Here is a 15,613-nt window from a genome sequence, read left to right on the forward strand (position 1 = left end):
ATGGATGAGCAGACGACCTGACAACAAATGACTGAAAGCACACGGACTAAATACACACAGGATGATGAAGGAAGTGGGAACACATGGGGAAACAGCTGGCACACATGAACATAATGACGTCACCGTGGGAGAGTAAAACTGAACACGATGAACACAGAAACACCAGACCTCTTCACAATAAAACAGGAAACATAAAGAGACATAGACATGACAACCCGAACTTGACAACGTAAGACACAGACATGAAACGCATGAAGAGCAGGGGAGATTTAACATAGTTGGAAACACAAGGGGAAAATAATAAGAACTAGAAACACCTAGGCATGATAACAAATGAACTTAGGAAACCTGATGGGCTTACATAAACTAAAACTCAAAACGCTGGGTCAACAGACCCAGGATCATGACACATGACTGATAGAAAAATCTCTGTATTTCTTTAAAAGAGCTCTGAAAATGGAGCAGGAGTGTTCTCTCCCTCTAGTGATTGAATATTTTTCCATATTTTCTCTGCTGGGAGGAAAAAAAACACGAGCTGCTGTGATTTTAGGAGATATAACAGTCACATAACGGTGCTCTTCCCACAGCACCATGTGCAGTATCCTTATTCTCCACCCTTATCTCATCCGTCCCGCCTTCCAATTTCTGTGATATTGGCTCCCAGCAAGAAACCCTCCACACACCCCAACATGTTTATTATTTCATTATTTGGCTTTTCTTAAGTTGGGGGTGAAAGAAAGTAAAAGGGGAAGGAGGCCTACCCTAGAATGAATGAATGAATGTGAACCTACAGGTAGCAGTTATACTGCCTGTCTCCAATGTTGTTTTGAAGTGGCGATTGCAGCAGTACCAGCTGAAGCAGGAAGCTGGCGAGATGATAAGGAGATAAAATCCAGGGCTTCCATGAATATTTTATTTTGGGAGAGATGGGAGAGGGTGAGAAGCAGTTTGGACAAAAAAGAAAAAATTGTCAAATTGAGGTGCTTCAGCTGGCTTCAGCTGCTGTCTGTCTCTTTCTCTCTTCTCATCTGCTTGTCTCCTTTCCCCCAACCAGATGGACTAGCTTCATTATCTAACTGCTTTTTAAAAAGCATAGACCCCTAGCATAGACCCTACTGTAGCACATGGACACAAGCAAGCAGGTGGTGTAAACCTAATGGTAAATAGAGCCTCCAGAAAAAGCTCAGAGCTCCCTTGCAGTTCATTTCTTCTGCTTGAACAACATTCTTCCACAAATGTGTTCCTTGATTTGATGTTTGGATGGTGGTGCTCAGCTGAGCTGACTTGTAGTGGCTGTGAAGGCTACAGCTGTGTGATTTGTACAGTCACCAACCATTCAGTTACCTGAAGGTCTATGTGGAAGCATCTCAATTATTTTATTTATCTCGATTATTTATTTTTTTCCTAACTATAACCTACCTAAACCCAGTTAAACTAAACTTAAGAGTGTATGAAACCATTTCTGAGACTTCTTAATGTCTTCTTAATGGGTGAGTTATACTGGAGAAGAAATAGGACAGTATCCTCCTTGTGGCCAGGAAAAAAAAATCTCCAGTGTACCTACTATTGTAATTCTGATCCAGTATCATATATAATTCTTTGTCTTTCTGATGTTTTTAACAGAAGAGTTTTTATTTATTTACCCTTGCATATATTATTTTTTGCCATAACTGCTCATCTTTATAGACTAAGAACAGATCAGTTTCACTGAAATCCAGTCTGTAGATGTGAAGATGTGCCTCAGGAGGTAAATGAAAGGAAAAACTAATTCTCTCTTACTGTGATTATAGAGGCATAAATTAGACATATTTTTATAGTTTATTTGAAGCAGATTGAACAAACTAATTCTCCATATTGCTCAACAATGTTCCATATTTTCATATTTTTATCCTTACCCAGATGCATTATATGCATGCCTTTAACTTTGATTTATGATGGGAAGCTTTGCTGAGTATACACATACCATGTGTTTCAGCAGTGTTCAACTTCCCAATTTAATCATTTCGCATTTTCACACACAAGGAAGGTGCCCAGTAAAACTTCAGCTTTTATCCATTTGTTAAAAGGTGGCAACGCTAAAGCAGTTGGTTAATTTGCTAAATGATCTCTTTATGGTTACAGTCTGATGAAGTCAGCAGCAGCTAGCTTTTGTTTCACTGCACTTCTCAAAAGATGTCAAATTTTATTTTGCCAAATTTTAGTCTTGCAATAAATTAAGTAATTGATATTGGTTGCATTTTCTGCTTCTTGTTGACGACAGTACAGCACCAGTAGTTGAGATGTGATTCCACAGGCTTGGCTGTAGAAGGTAGCATCTGTATGAAGAAAGCAGTAAAACAGAGAAGCTTACTGGCAGTCTGACTGCAGCTTACTTTTGATGGCATTAGCTTAGCCTGCAGTAACACTGTGATGTTGGTCGTTTTTGACCAGGATATATCCTTTAGTGCACACATTAAGAAAATATGTCAGACTGCATTCTTGCATTTAGGCAATGTCTCTAAAATTGGAAACATCCTGTCTCAGAGTGACACTGAAAAACTAGTTCAGGCATTTATTACTTCTAGGCTTGACTATTGTAATTTAGGTTGTTCTAGAAGTTCCTTAAAAAGCCTAAAGTTGCTAAAACTTTGAATGTGTCCCCAAGTGCGGTCACAAAACCATCAAGCGCGACAATGAAACTGGCTCACATGATGACTGCCCTCTTCCGAGTCACCAGCCTCGGAAATCACAAGTTAACAACACAGGACTGCGACAAGCAGAAGAGATTTATTTGGGCCAAAAAACACAAGGAATAGAAATTAGAACAGTGGAAATCTGTGCTGTGGTCTGATGAGTCCAAATTTGAGATCTTTCGTTTCACCCACATGTAACAGGTATTACAATTAAATAACATGAGATATGAATTAAATTATTGTCTCGACAACTTTGGACCAGTATCAGAAAGTTCTAGGTAAGACTATAAAGCCTTGAAAGGATCAGCAGAGAAGGAACCACACGATGATATTGATTTGATTTTATGTGATTTGAATAGAAACTGTATTGAAAGTTGTAAAGTTTACAAACCCTGCCTGTCTAAAGCCGGCTTCCTACAGTGCACAAACGCACATTAAAGGGCTCAAAATTAAAATCAAAACAACATCCTCTTAAAGGAAATTCTCCAAAGAGTTTCAATTAAAGAGCTTCCGCTCCTGTTGCTCAGTCCACTTCTCTTTGGAAAGAGAAATTAGAGTTCCTTGTGTGTGTGTGTGTGTGTGTGTGTTTCTGTCCATTGGTTCTAACACTACCCGGGTAGATTTTTAAAGTGTTAGTCTTATCTGTGTCAAAGAATGTAGTAATAGTCCTGAGGTTCGCTGAAGATGGATCCCACGGCTGGCCACACCGTACTCTAGTCCGTCTACAGTCACTCTCTTGGGATTGGCTCGCCACATTGGTCTTCTCGGTGTTAAGCAGTAGGTTGTTTCTGTCGCACCAATCAGCCAGACGATCCACCTCCTCCCTGTAGACGGCCTCATCATTGTCACTGATGAGGCCAATCACCGTGGTGTCATCTGCAAACTTAATGATGGTGTTGGAACCATCATCAGGTCTGCAGTCGTGGGTGAAAAGGGAGTAGAGGAAAGGGCTCATCACACAGCCTTGTGGTACACCGGTGTTCATCGTGATTGTAGATGAACAGTGGTTATCCAGCCGGACATGTTGGGGGCAGTTGGTCAGTCAAGTATTGCTCAAGTATAACAAATTATTTTAGTTATACAATGTCTCAACCATCATGAAATAACTTGAGTTACATCACACAAGGTCTTAGTGCAACAGAAAATATACCTTATATTTACCCTTTTGGGAATAAATAAACTTATAAGATTCACTCTCCCATATTTATCCTTTTAACAGCTTGCTTTTAACTGTTCTTCTTTTTTCAGATATTTCAACCTGAATTATTTCTCAGAAAAATACATCAACTTCTTTAAACATTAATACATCAACAGGGTAATGAGATCCCTCACATTTTATAATCACATTTTATGAACTTTTTGCATCTTTATTAAATGAATTAACTTCTAAGTCAACAAAACTGAAAGGGTGCATTTAAGCACTACATGACAATATTACTGCTTCTCCAACGTTTTGGAAAGCTAACAAACTCAGATGAATCACAGTAATGTTAGAACACAGAGAAATCGCTAAGCAGTAGCTTAATACTAGCGGTTAGCTGGGCACATTTTAATGTATACTTTAGCACTTAAAATTAAACATCTGCACATCAGTGATGTTACAGTACTTTAAACATAAATATCACAACTCCGACTGGTTTTGTTTTTTAAAGCAGAAAATATATTAACAGCAGTCAACTACATGTCTTTATGGTGCTAACATTCATGTAGCATCCCTTACCGGAGCTCGTGGTGAAATAGCTCGTCCGGCTGACGCAGCTTCCCACGGCCGTATTTCACAGATCTTAGATCCTAATAAATAGCCATCTGTTAACAGCTAGTATGTGAAGATAAATTGCGAATTTAACTTTTATTTCAGCTTTTCTTACCAGGATCTTTCAGCTAATTTGGCGGTTGCCTCGTGAGTAATGGCTTCCACAACAGGAAATGTTGACTAACAGAAAGTCATCTCGCCTCCTAGCGGCGGGGAGGGAATATTACACCTCCAACCTTATGCAGCAGCACAACCCACAAATCTGATGTGGGTTACACACACAAATCTACATGCATGATTCCCACTGTAAAGCATGGAGGAGGTGTTGATGGTGTGGGGGTGCTTTGCTGGTGACACTGTTGGGGATTCTTTCAAAATTGAAGGCACACTGAACTAGCATGGCTACCCAGCATCCTGACCAAGAAGGAGGGTGATAGAGTGCTGTGCCAGATGGATTGGCCTCCACAGTCACCTGACTAAAAACCCTTTCGAGATGGTTTAGGATGAGATGGAGAGCAGAGTGAAGACAAAATGGCCAACATTTGCTCATCTCTGGGAACTCCTTCAAGACTGTTGGAAAACCATTTCAGGTTTGATCCCCGGCTCCTCCAATCTGCATGTCAAGGATCCTTGGGCAAGATACTAACCCCAACTTGCTCTCCGATGCATCCATCAGAGTATGAATGTGTATGAATGTCATTAGAAAGCACTAAGTGTAGATAAAGTGCTTATGAGAATGGGTGTGATTGGGTGAATGAGGCATGTTGTATAGAGCGCTTTGAGTACTCCGTGAGAGTAGAAAAGTGCTATATAAGAATCAGTCCATTTACCATATAGTTTTGATGCCTTCAGTGAGAATCTACAATGTAAACAGTCATAAAAATAAAGAAAAAACATTAAATGAGAAGGTGTGTCCAAACTTTTGACTGGTAGTGTAGTGACTCTTCACTTGGGATATGTCATCCTGAAAGTAAACTTGAACCAGTTGTGTTTTAAAACTGTTTAAAACCTGATGTTTTTCTAGAAATAACAGTCATTAGGGTACCTAGACCCGGTTTGTAGAGTACGCTTGGGGAGTGTGATTGTGTGTACAGCGTCTCTTTATGTCTGTCTCCACGTTGGTTGAGTGTGGAGTAAGTGCATATGAGAGCATGAGGGTGGGAATGGATGGATGGTATATGTGTGTGCCTGTATTTCTGTGTCTATATGTCAGGTTGGGTGTCAGGCGCCACCTCTCTGGGGACATCTTAGGCCCTCCAAGGTTTGGAGGCCTATCTCCCCCTACCACCACTTCCCTGCCAGTGGCGGACTCCCTCAGACATCGGTGCGTTGGTGGTTCTTTGTGTCCAGGGATGGGCGTCCGGGTACACACCGGCTCACTCCTTGGCGGCCGCTTATCGGGGCCTGGAGCCTGGGGCTCGCTCGGGCCACTTCGGAGGTGGGGTGCCCCCGGCCTCTTGGCCTGGGGCTTGGTCACTCAGGCACGGCTGGCTGCCGGCGGAGCGCACGGGCGCGTCACTGCAACTGCCCCTGGCTTCTGCTCCGCGGCTGCTGAGTGAGCCCTCATCTGGGACTCTCCTCAGCTCTTCCTGGGACAGTGGCGCGGCTGCCCCTCTGTTGGTCTTCCTTGGTCTGTTGTGTTCTGGGGGCCTCTGGATGTCTGGAGTTTTGATCTCCTCCATACCTGCTTCATGCCCTGGAGGACGGGGCTGTGGCCCCCCCACACCCTCTAGCAGATCATTACATGAAGGAACCTTTAAAAAAACAAAACAAGCGCGTCCATGCTCACAGGTGTACACACGGGCGATCACACCCACAAACTACAACCTTTTTGGCTTCTACCTCAAAGCACACTGTGTTCTGTTGATCTTATGTGCTGCACAATAATGTTTAATATTTAGTATTTACTGTCATATTCCCATATATCATTGTGATGTTGTTTATTCTATTACTCTTGTTCTCTTCTGCTTGTTTTCTTTTTTCTTTCTCAGCAGGTGATCCAGGTGATTGATATATGCATTTTTTATTTCTTTTTTTTTCCTGCTCATTCTGTTGGTTTTTGTTTTTTGCCCTTCTCCCCCGTCCCTCTTCTCAGCTGTTTCTCTTTCCCTCTTTCTTTCTCCCCTTCTTTCCCCCAGTCAAGTCTGTCCCGTATTCAGTAAATGAAAATAAAATAAACAATAAAAGGTGAATCAAATGGACCATTATGGCAAGGCTGGGATGGTCAATTTGGTAAAGTAAATCCGTTGGGCATCTTTCTTTGCCTTTAGACAACAATTCTGATGGCAAAAGAGCCAAACGGGACAGGCAAAAAAATAAAATAAATAACAGTCATTTTTTAATACTGAAACCTAACCAAGTCATTGTAATTATAATTAATAAGATATTTTATATTAATAACATATTAAAAGTAATTAAAAGTAATACAGATGGAGTGTAAAACTCTGTCGCATGTATGATATAAATTATGGTCTGTGGTGGTGTGAGGCATCAATGTGAGACCCTTTGTTACGCAAGTAACAACATAATTGTAACTGTAATGTAATTACTGAATTCATAGATAGATAATTTCATGGATAGATGAAAAGATGCAGTGGAATGACTTTATATTATTTTGACATGAATCAAGATTTTAAGCTTCAAATGTATTGATAATTTAGCTGGTCTCATGTGTTCCCAGGCATCAAAGAGAAGAAAGTGACAGCACAAACAATAATGCTCCAAACAAAACAAGCAAACAAACAAACAAACCAACAACTTCTATCACACACATGAGTGAGCCCTGGCTTAACTTCAGCTCCCAGTGATCATTCTGTTCCATGTTGCAGTTTACGCTTTGATTGGGGTCTTATATCATTGTGTTAACGAGATCTCTCTTCTCCGTTTTTCTGACCTCATTATGAAGCATTTGAGTCCTGAGGGATGATCGCTTCAAGCAAAACGAAAAGAAGTGCTAACCATTGTTGGGTCTGCGCTTCCACAGGCCCCGCTGGTTTAGAAACTTATTTCTGTTAATGACAAGGAAGCAAGACGAACAGCGATTTTACTTGCGCAAGGGAAGGATCTCAGACCAGCCCTTCTGCCCTCGGTCAGACCACTTCGACTCCGGTCTCCGCTTGCAGCCTTTTATTGAAAGCAGTTACAGTACACACAAGCACCACCCATTGTAAAAAACCCCTATGGTTATAAAAGATAAGGTACCATGTGTTTTATGTGTGTGCACATGTAAGCATGTGTGTGTATGAGTGTGTGTATGCCTGTGAGAGAGAGAGAGAGTGTGTGTGTGTGTGTGTGTGTGTGTGTGTGTGTGTGTGTGCGTGCGTGCGTGCGTACGTGCACTGAGTGTTTGTGTTTGGGAGTGCGTTTGTGTGATCTCGTGCCCACAAAAGGGTCATAAAAGCAGAAAGCTTACTAAACAAGAAAACAGAACCCTCACATAGTATGTGCCTATAATAAAACACTACAGCCTCCCCCACCAGCAGGCTGGGGAGGTCAACAGAAGCAAAAGAATGTCTTTGATCCTATAGTTTGAACCAAGACTTACAAATTTAAGTAACACAATGACAACATTTAACAGTTTGACTCAGGGGCGATTCTAGGATTAGAGCTTTGGGGTAGAGATGGCACGATACCACTTTTTTATGTCCAATACCGATATCATAAATTTGGATATCTGCTGATACCGATATGAATCCGATATAGTGTGTTTTAATCAACAAAACTGTTTTTTAAATATCTTGCTGCATTTTGTATAAGTTCATACTCAAGTTTAAAACAACAACTACACTAAAGCTATTCTGTTATACCTGTATGCAAAAAAAAATATTTCATAGTTCAGCAATACTGATCAATCGAATAAACTTAAACCTACACCATCCTCCCTATTCTGGTATTTTAAAGAGTACTTAGCGTAAATATTAAGCAACCTAACTAATAGGGTTCCAACTCCCAGCAACAACAAAAATAAATAAATAGAAAATAGGGAACCACCCCTCACGCTCCACCTCTTGATGCTTAATCGATGTAATCAACCTTAATTTGATGCAGTGTGAAAAAAAAATGCACAGAAATCAATTATTTTTCAAGAAATATTAAATAGATTCAACATCTTTCTTCAACAAAATTGCAGACTGCACAGATGGTACCTTCCCAAAGGAAAAAGTACTATAGCTTACTAGGGTATATATATTAGACTTAATAGTCACTATATACAGTAATTGACTTCTATTCCTTTTACATCAAATTAAAACTTTGGGTGTCAGATAATTATTTATTAAAAGCTAGACATTTTAAATGAGAACAAGAAAGAAAAGTATGTCTTTGTGCCCCCTTTTCCCTGTTAATGCCCTATCGGCCCCCCTGGCTAAAGTTTGCTAGATCTGCCCCTGTACAGTTACCAGCCGCCAGCTACGTAGAAAAAGATCCTGGTGTAGAAAGTAATATTAAATAAATTCTAACAACAGCTTATCAAGCTTAAACGTGCTGCTGTTGTTCAGCCGCTGGTTTCCTCTTTCTGGTGCAAAGTGGGCCAAAAACAAACAAGAGAGACGGACTCGCTACAGAAAAGCCGATCAGCTGATCACTAAACAGTTTCATGATTGAAGTAGCAGCAAGAAGAGGCAGTCGCTCCACATATCGCTTGTTAAGCTTAACGCAGGAATGCTTTACAAACATTCAGAGATGGACTTACACACTTGCTTTACTTCTCTCGGGGATAACTTTGTCGGAGATGAAATGCTGGGTTGCTAGCGAAGCTCCAAATGCTATCCAGACCACGACAGGTCCCGCATGCCACAGCTGCTCTATCACATGATGCATACTGCTCCGACGTGCTAACGTTCTGAGGTGAGTTACGGCGTGTTGCAAGTTTTGTGAGGTGCTTTCGTGATATTTAATGGATCGGATTACATTTTTTATTTTTCTCCGATATCCGATCCAGTAATTTAGGTCAGTATCGGACCGATACCGATACGTAATATCGGATCAGTCCATCTCTACTTTGGGGGTGCTGAGCACCCAGAGAGCTGCCCAGCCAGGCAAGATAAACTTTAAACGTCACGATGAGACGTCTTCCCTGTCTCTGTCAGTCCCTGCATCCTTAAATGTCTCCAATTGTCCTGAGTTCTCTATAACTGTCTCCTTGGTGCATTTAAACCCCTGTTCCTCCCTGTCCTCATCGTCTGTTGTCTTCGTCTCTGTTATCAGTCATCATAATTTTACCATCTCTGTGCAAGTCTGCAAATTTCTTTATTAAATCATAAGATTCTTAAATTCATCAAGTCTCTCTGTGCCTGGGTCCTCATCTCAAAACATGACATCATTGTTTTATACATTTTAATACAATTTAATCCCCACATTTGTGAAAGAAAAACAAAACACTTTTTTGAAATGTCTGTAACAAAATCATCAAATCTGATAAAGGTTATTTAAATGCTGCAAAAGAAGAATGGATTGGAATAAAAAAAATACATATACATAAATACATATCCTAACCTTAATTACTGGGGGAGAATAATGAACAATGTTCCCTCTAATTTCTCATGTGTCTGAGCGAACACACAAACTCCCTCAGCGATCCCTTGGACCACTGTGAGTGACATCAGACGTGTGCACTGTGGTGATGCCAGCATCGAATCCATCCAAGTTACATGGTTTATTAAAATCAAATCAAATTACAGCAGTTACATTTATGTTAGGCTACCTTTAATTAACTACTTTTAGCCCACTTACAATGAAAATGTAAAAATTGGAAGTAAAAATAACTTGAACTAAAATTTCGAAAACACAACTTTCTTACTTTTTTCTTTTTATAAAGCTCTGACTTGTATTATGAGTATGAGTCTGTGGTCTGGGAGAGAGTCCTGTAACTCTCTGTCTGCAAAATACAGTATATAATGACCAATGTTGGGCAATTAATTATATAGTTACTTCTTCAAAAAAGTTACTGAGTTTAGCAAACAACGTTTGTTGCAGCTATTTTTTTTAAATGCAGCCAATGCATTTTTAAATAGACATTTAAAACTATTTACAGAACAATCAGCTGTTCTGCATCAAATTTGATGCCACACAAATTATTTGTGCCACTCCAAAAAATTATTTCTGTTCACTATGAGATAAAGGAGAACAGCCTGATACCTGCAGGCCTGACAACAGGAGATGTATCACTCCTGTAACACCTGTAACATTCAGCAGTCGCCTCATTGTTCTGACACACACAACAAAACTATTGACTACATTACACACTAACTACACAAGATTTGCGCTAAATGTCTCAAATCTCTCACATCTCAAAACACCGCCGTCACTCCTAAAACTTCCCCCTGTTTCTTAACAACTAGATGCCAAGTTGCCATATCATTTTTTGATTGGTCGACATGGTACTTTTTTGGACGAATAGGAAAGGGGCAGCGGAGAAGAGGGGGCGGGGTTGTTTTCTGCTCACAGGCGGAGAGAGCTTTTTTTTTTCTTATAAAACGCCGTTTTTACCGTTTCTTCCCGCAGTAAATATAAACAACGATAGTATTCGCATTTCTTTTTATCACAACTCCGGTTTTACGTGGCCTATCAACACAATTTAAAAACTGTTATAAAGTCCACACTTTTCCCGTCAATTGTTCTGTCTGTCCTGCTCACATCTCCAATGGTTGTACACGTTGTCATTAACGTGGCTTCACTCCACATCAGCCACGCCGCTTTGCTAGCTAAAACACCGGTGTTGGCACATAAGGACGCTGTCATAGCCTGTCAGCGACGTTGATTGGCTTCGTATATACGAATCACATTATTGGCTGGGCTATGGGATATGGTGGCATCGTTCTAATCCCATAAGGAGCAGCCAGTCACTTATTGACTAACACTGCAACACAGAATTGTTAAAGTATTAATTTCAATTCAGGTTAGTTTTTTTTTTGTGCGCAACGCAGATTTGCCAGCAGTGCGCAATTGTGCACGTGCGCATCTAAGACTATGTTCACACTGCAGGCGAAAGCGCATCAAATCCGATTTTTTTGACCCTATGCGACCCATATACGATCATGGTATGACAGTGTGAATGGCACAAATCCGATATTTTCACATCCGATCTGGGTCACTTTCGTATGTGGTACTGAATCCGATACATATCTGATGTTTTAGAAAGCGACTGCTGTTTGAACGGTCATGTCGCATTAAATCCGTCTTTTACGTCACTAACACAAGACAGACGCCAATTATCAGCACCGGAGAAGTGCCCGAGAAGACATTGCGAACGCTTCCTGGCCATCCGGTGAAACTGCTGGGAAGACAACGTTGGAGAAACGTTAACATTTTATTTGTACTATATAATCTGAAGATTCTGACAAATATCTGCAACTATCCTTTGAAGCACCGCTCCTCTCCATTAGAGATGTCAAATATAAGACCTGGGGGCCAGAAAAGACTCCAATCTGGCCCAGTGGATGTCTTGGGAAATTTTGTACTTTAACTGTATTTTCAAAAGTTTGATAGCTTTCTACCCATTAAACCACAGGTGTCGAACTCCAGGCCTCGAGTGCCTGGTTTTTGATGTGTCCTTGATCCAACACAGCTGATTTCAATGGCTAAATGACCTCCTCAACATGTCTTGAAGTTCTCCAGAGGCCTGGTAATGAACTAATCATTTGATTCAGGTGTGTAGACCCAGGGTGAGATCTAAAACCTGCAGGACACCGGCCCTCGAGGCCTGGAGTTTGACACCCCTGCATTAAACCCTTCCTCAGGGCTATTCACAATGAACCACAGTAATTCATTTACAGATGTCTGTAATTTTACACACATTCTTACATTTTAAGCAGAGGTGTGGACTCGAGTCACATGACTTGGACTCGAGTCAGACTCGAGTCATTAATTTTATGACTTTAGACCTGACCTTAAAAAATGTTCTAAGACTTGTGACTTGACTTGGACTTTTACACCAATGACTTGGTACTTGAATTGGACTTGAACCGGTTTACTTGAAAAGACTTGATATTTTACCCCAAATATAAAATTTAACATGCATATTATATAGAGATTGAAAATGTGACGTCATTCACGGGTAGAACCGCAAAGGATTCTGGGAACTCGTGGCAAGCGGTACTAACGCACGCAGGCTTTCAATTAAAATCAGTTATACAGCGATAAAAAGAAACACAAAAATGTCAAGAAGCCGTTGTATTATTAACTGCAATAGCCGGTCGCATGACAGCCACGGGAAGCCGACGGGTAAAGAGATCGGTTGTTATCGGATTACGTCGTTGAAGAGAAATTGTTCAAGCCATGTTTCCGAAATAACAAAGACGCGACGGATGGCCTGGATTGCAGCCATTCAAAGATCAAATATAACGTCCCAGAACACTCCAGCTCACAGGTTAGTCTGCTCCAAGCATTTACACGAAGGTCAGTGTTTTTTAGTAGTTAATACGTCATTTTCATAACATAATTAGTGATATAGGTTACAAGCAAGTCTGGCGCTGAACAGAAATTGTGGCGCTATGCTCCTTTATTTATTGTGCATAAATAGTGAATTGTCCTGACACAATATTGCGTTTCGCTTCTGTTATTATGGTACATTGACAAAAACATATACTTTTATTCACAGGATAAAACAGGTTTTTTGTATCACTAATTGCCCAGTACGATTACAGCATACAATATTGTTGTCACTGCTACATTTCTGTAATGCTACCAGAAATTATTTCCACTGCTAATTAATTACCGTTGAGCTCAAAGGTCCTATTAATAAACGGTTAAGGAATGTGTATTTATGACGACAATTTGTGAGACTGGTAAACTTATGATACGTACGATGGTCTTTCGTTCTACACGGTGCATTTCAAGGTCCTGTACCCATCCGTCGGTAAACTGTACCTGGGCTTGTTGCAGTGACCTGAAGTTACTAAACTTCATGAGTGTATGCACTCACTCCAAGAACCGTATGATTATAAATATGCATATAAATATGCTAAGATGAGATAGCTGACTTCATCTAACTAGCAAATGTTGTCCAGGCTACGTTGGTGATACATTTTTTTTTAATGTGTATGATATTTTTGTCATGCGATTTTAAAGCTGGTCCTACAACCGCATCCAAGAATAACATGCAGCTTATCTCAGAACTGTTGGTGAAAATTATTCTTGGAGCTAGGTTTAATTGAGCTGCATTTTAAAGAGGTGCAATTTCACAATTTGTGTATATTTTCTAAGTTCACTATTTTGTCATGTGTTGAGAAAAACACAGATTTTAAAATTACATGGTCTAATATTTACATTTAGCATATAACTGCAACATTATTTTTTCGTTTTTTTTTTTTTAAAGAGTCGAAAGGACTTGAAATTCAAAGTTTCAGACTTGTGACTTGACTCGGACTTTTACATCAGTGACTTGAGACTCGACTCTGACTTGCCTGACATTACTTGAGACTTGACTTGAGACTTGAGGATAAAGACTTGAGACTTACTTGAGACTTGCAAAACAATGACTTGGTCCCACCTCTGATTTTAAGCTCAAGAGTCATGCTGACAGATTTCTTTCATTTACTACAGCAGCATTTGTTTACCATGTAGAAACAAATGATTTACATAAATAGTATAATTTGCTTTTTTTCAATGCCGCTTTATGGCCATCTGGCAACATAAATCTTGTATGTGTAAAAAAACAGACACAAAAGGCAACAGTTAATTTATCAATAAGTAGGCTAAAATTTTCTAGAGAGATTATCAGTGTATCTCAGTCTGCAAATTTAATAGTCTTCAATACTCTTAGTACAACCCCAATTCCGAAAAACCCATAACTTAGTCACAAGTGAATACTTGTGAAAACGTCAAAATTTCTACAGTGAGAAATGTACCTTTTTGAAAAAAAGAAAGTCATTTTAAATTTGATGGGAGCAACATGTGTCAAAAAAGTTGGGACAGGGCCATGTCAGCAGCTCCAGCAAACAGAATCATGCTCTGATTACACCCGGTTGTACCAAATGTATTTGCTTTGCTAAAAGGAGCTCTATTAACTCTCTATAGGTCATTTTGGTAATCAATTTCTTTTAATCATATTCATTTTTATAACAAGGCTTGAAATTACAAGTAAGAAGAAAGGAGAAGAAAGCAAAAAAATAGAAAAAAAATAAAAGGTCCAAGATTCATTTCCTGCATCCGAATCAGTACAACGGGTCATCAGCTGCTACATCTGTACATTATTTCAGTGCTGTGATTAGGTGTGCCCACGTGTGCGTGTGTTTTGCCAGCTACTTGATAATCAGCCCCCAGAAAGAGAAAGGTCCAGGAGGCCCAGGCCATCCAAAGCTCCCCAACACCTCCCAATGTCACCTCCCAACCTGTATGCAGCAATCATGCACCTATGAAGTACGCACATCCTGGGTGAAGCAGCAACCAGCAGTTTACTGTCCTCCAGAGTGCTGAAGTTAGTGGAAGGACCCGAGATATATTTTCATGACCTTTAATACTGTCTAGAGAGTAACTTGCAAAGAAAACTGATCAGTGAAATGTTTGTAATCAATGATTCGTTATTAAGTGATTATTGAGAATTCAGTTTTTCCAAACGCTCCCGTGTTCATGTGAGATTAGTGCAATTGGGTTCTTACTTTAGTTAGCTGAGATAGCTCATTTTTATTACTCCAAGCAAAGACTGCAAGCTAGGGGTCAACTGCCAAGACTCTCATTTAAGTCCCATACAGCATAGAGTACCATATCACACTCTCTTGTTTTTTTTCAAACAGGAAATCCCCATTTCTCTTAAGAACAGCTGCTAAATGTCTGGGAACACTGGAGACCAGTTACTGGACTTTTGGAAGACATATTTAAGTTGGTGAAAGGTTTGGACTGCAGGCAGGCTAATTCAGCAGCCAGACTCTTGTACTACAAAGCCAAGCTGTTGAATAGACATAATAGATAGAATAGGTTTAGCGTCAAGCATTCAGTGTTGGGATGGGAGCATGTGCTGCTTTAAAACCTGCATATATCTTTCAGTACTTTCTACTATACTATATATAGTATATATGTATATATTGTGTGTGTGTGTGTGTGTGTGTGTGTGTGTGTGTGTGTGTACACACACACACACACACACACACACACACACACACACACACACACACACACACACACACACACACACAATAAATAGATAGATAGATATATAGATATATAGATATCTGAAATGCTATAGACCTGAAGA

The 15,613-nt window shown here is 40.0% G+C and overlaps 1 long non-coding RNA gene across 1 annotated transcript; it reads right to left on the minus strand.

Moving 5' to 3' along the window:
- Positions 1-3,530: 3,530 nt before the first annotated feature.
- On the minus strand, positions 3,531-4,583 carry LOC147313335 (uncharacterized). The gene is made up of 3 exons (XR_015124978.1): positions 4,541-4,583; positions 4,393-4,463; positions 3,531-3,586 (listed from the first exon to the last, which is right to left on the minus strand). It is a non-coding gene; the product is annotated as an uncharacterized LOC147313335 (long non-coding RNA).
- Between the last annotated feature and the right edge of the window lie 11,030 nt (positions 4,584-15,613).

This window comes from Aulonocara sp. 'chitande type north' Nkhata Bay, linkage group LG15 (genome assembly GCF_057382095.1).
Source record: "Aulonocara sp. 'chitande type north' Nkhata Bay isolate Kocher_YH1m ecotype deep benthic linkage group LG15, A_spYH_male_GT1.1, whole genome shotgun sequence".
Taxonomy (NCBI): Eukaryota; Metazoa; Chordata; class Actinopteri; order Cichliformes; family Cichlidae; genus Aulonocara; species Aulonocara sp. 'chitande type north' Nkhata Bay.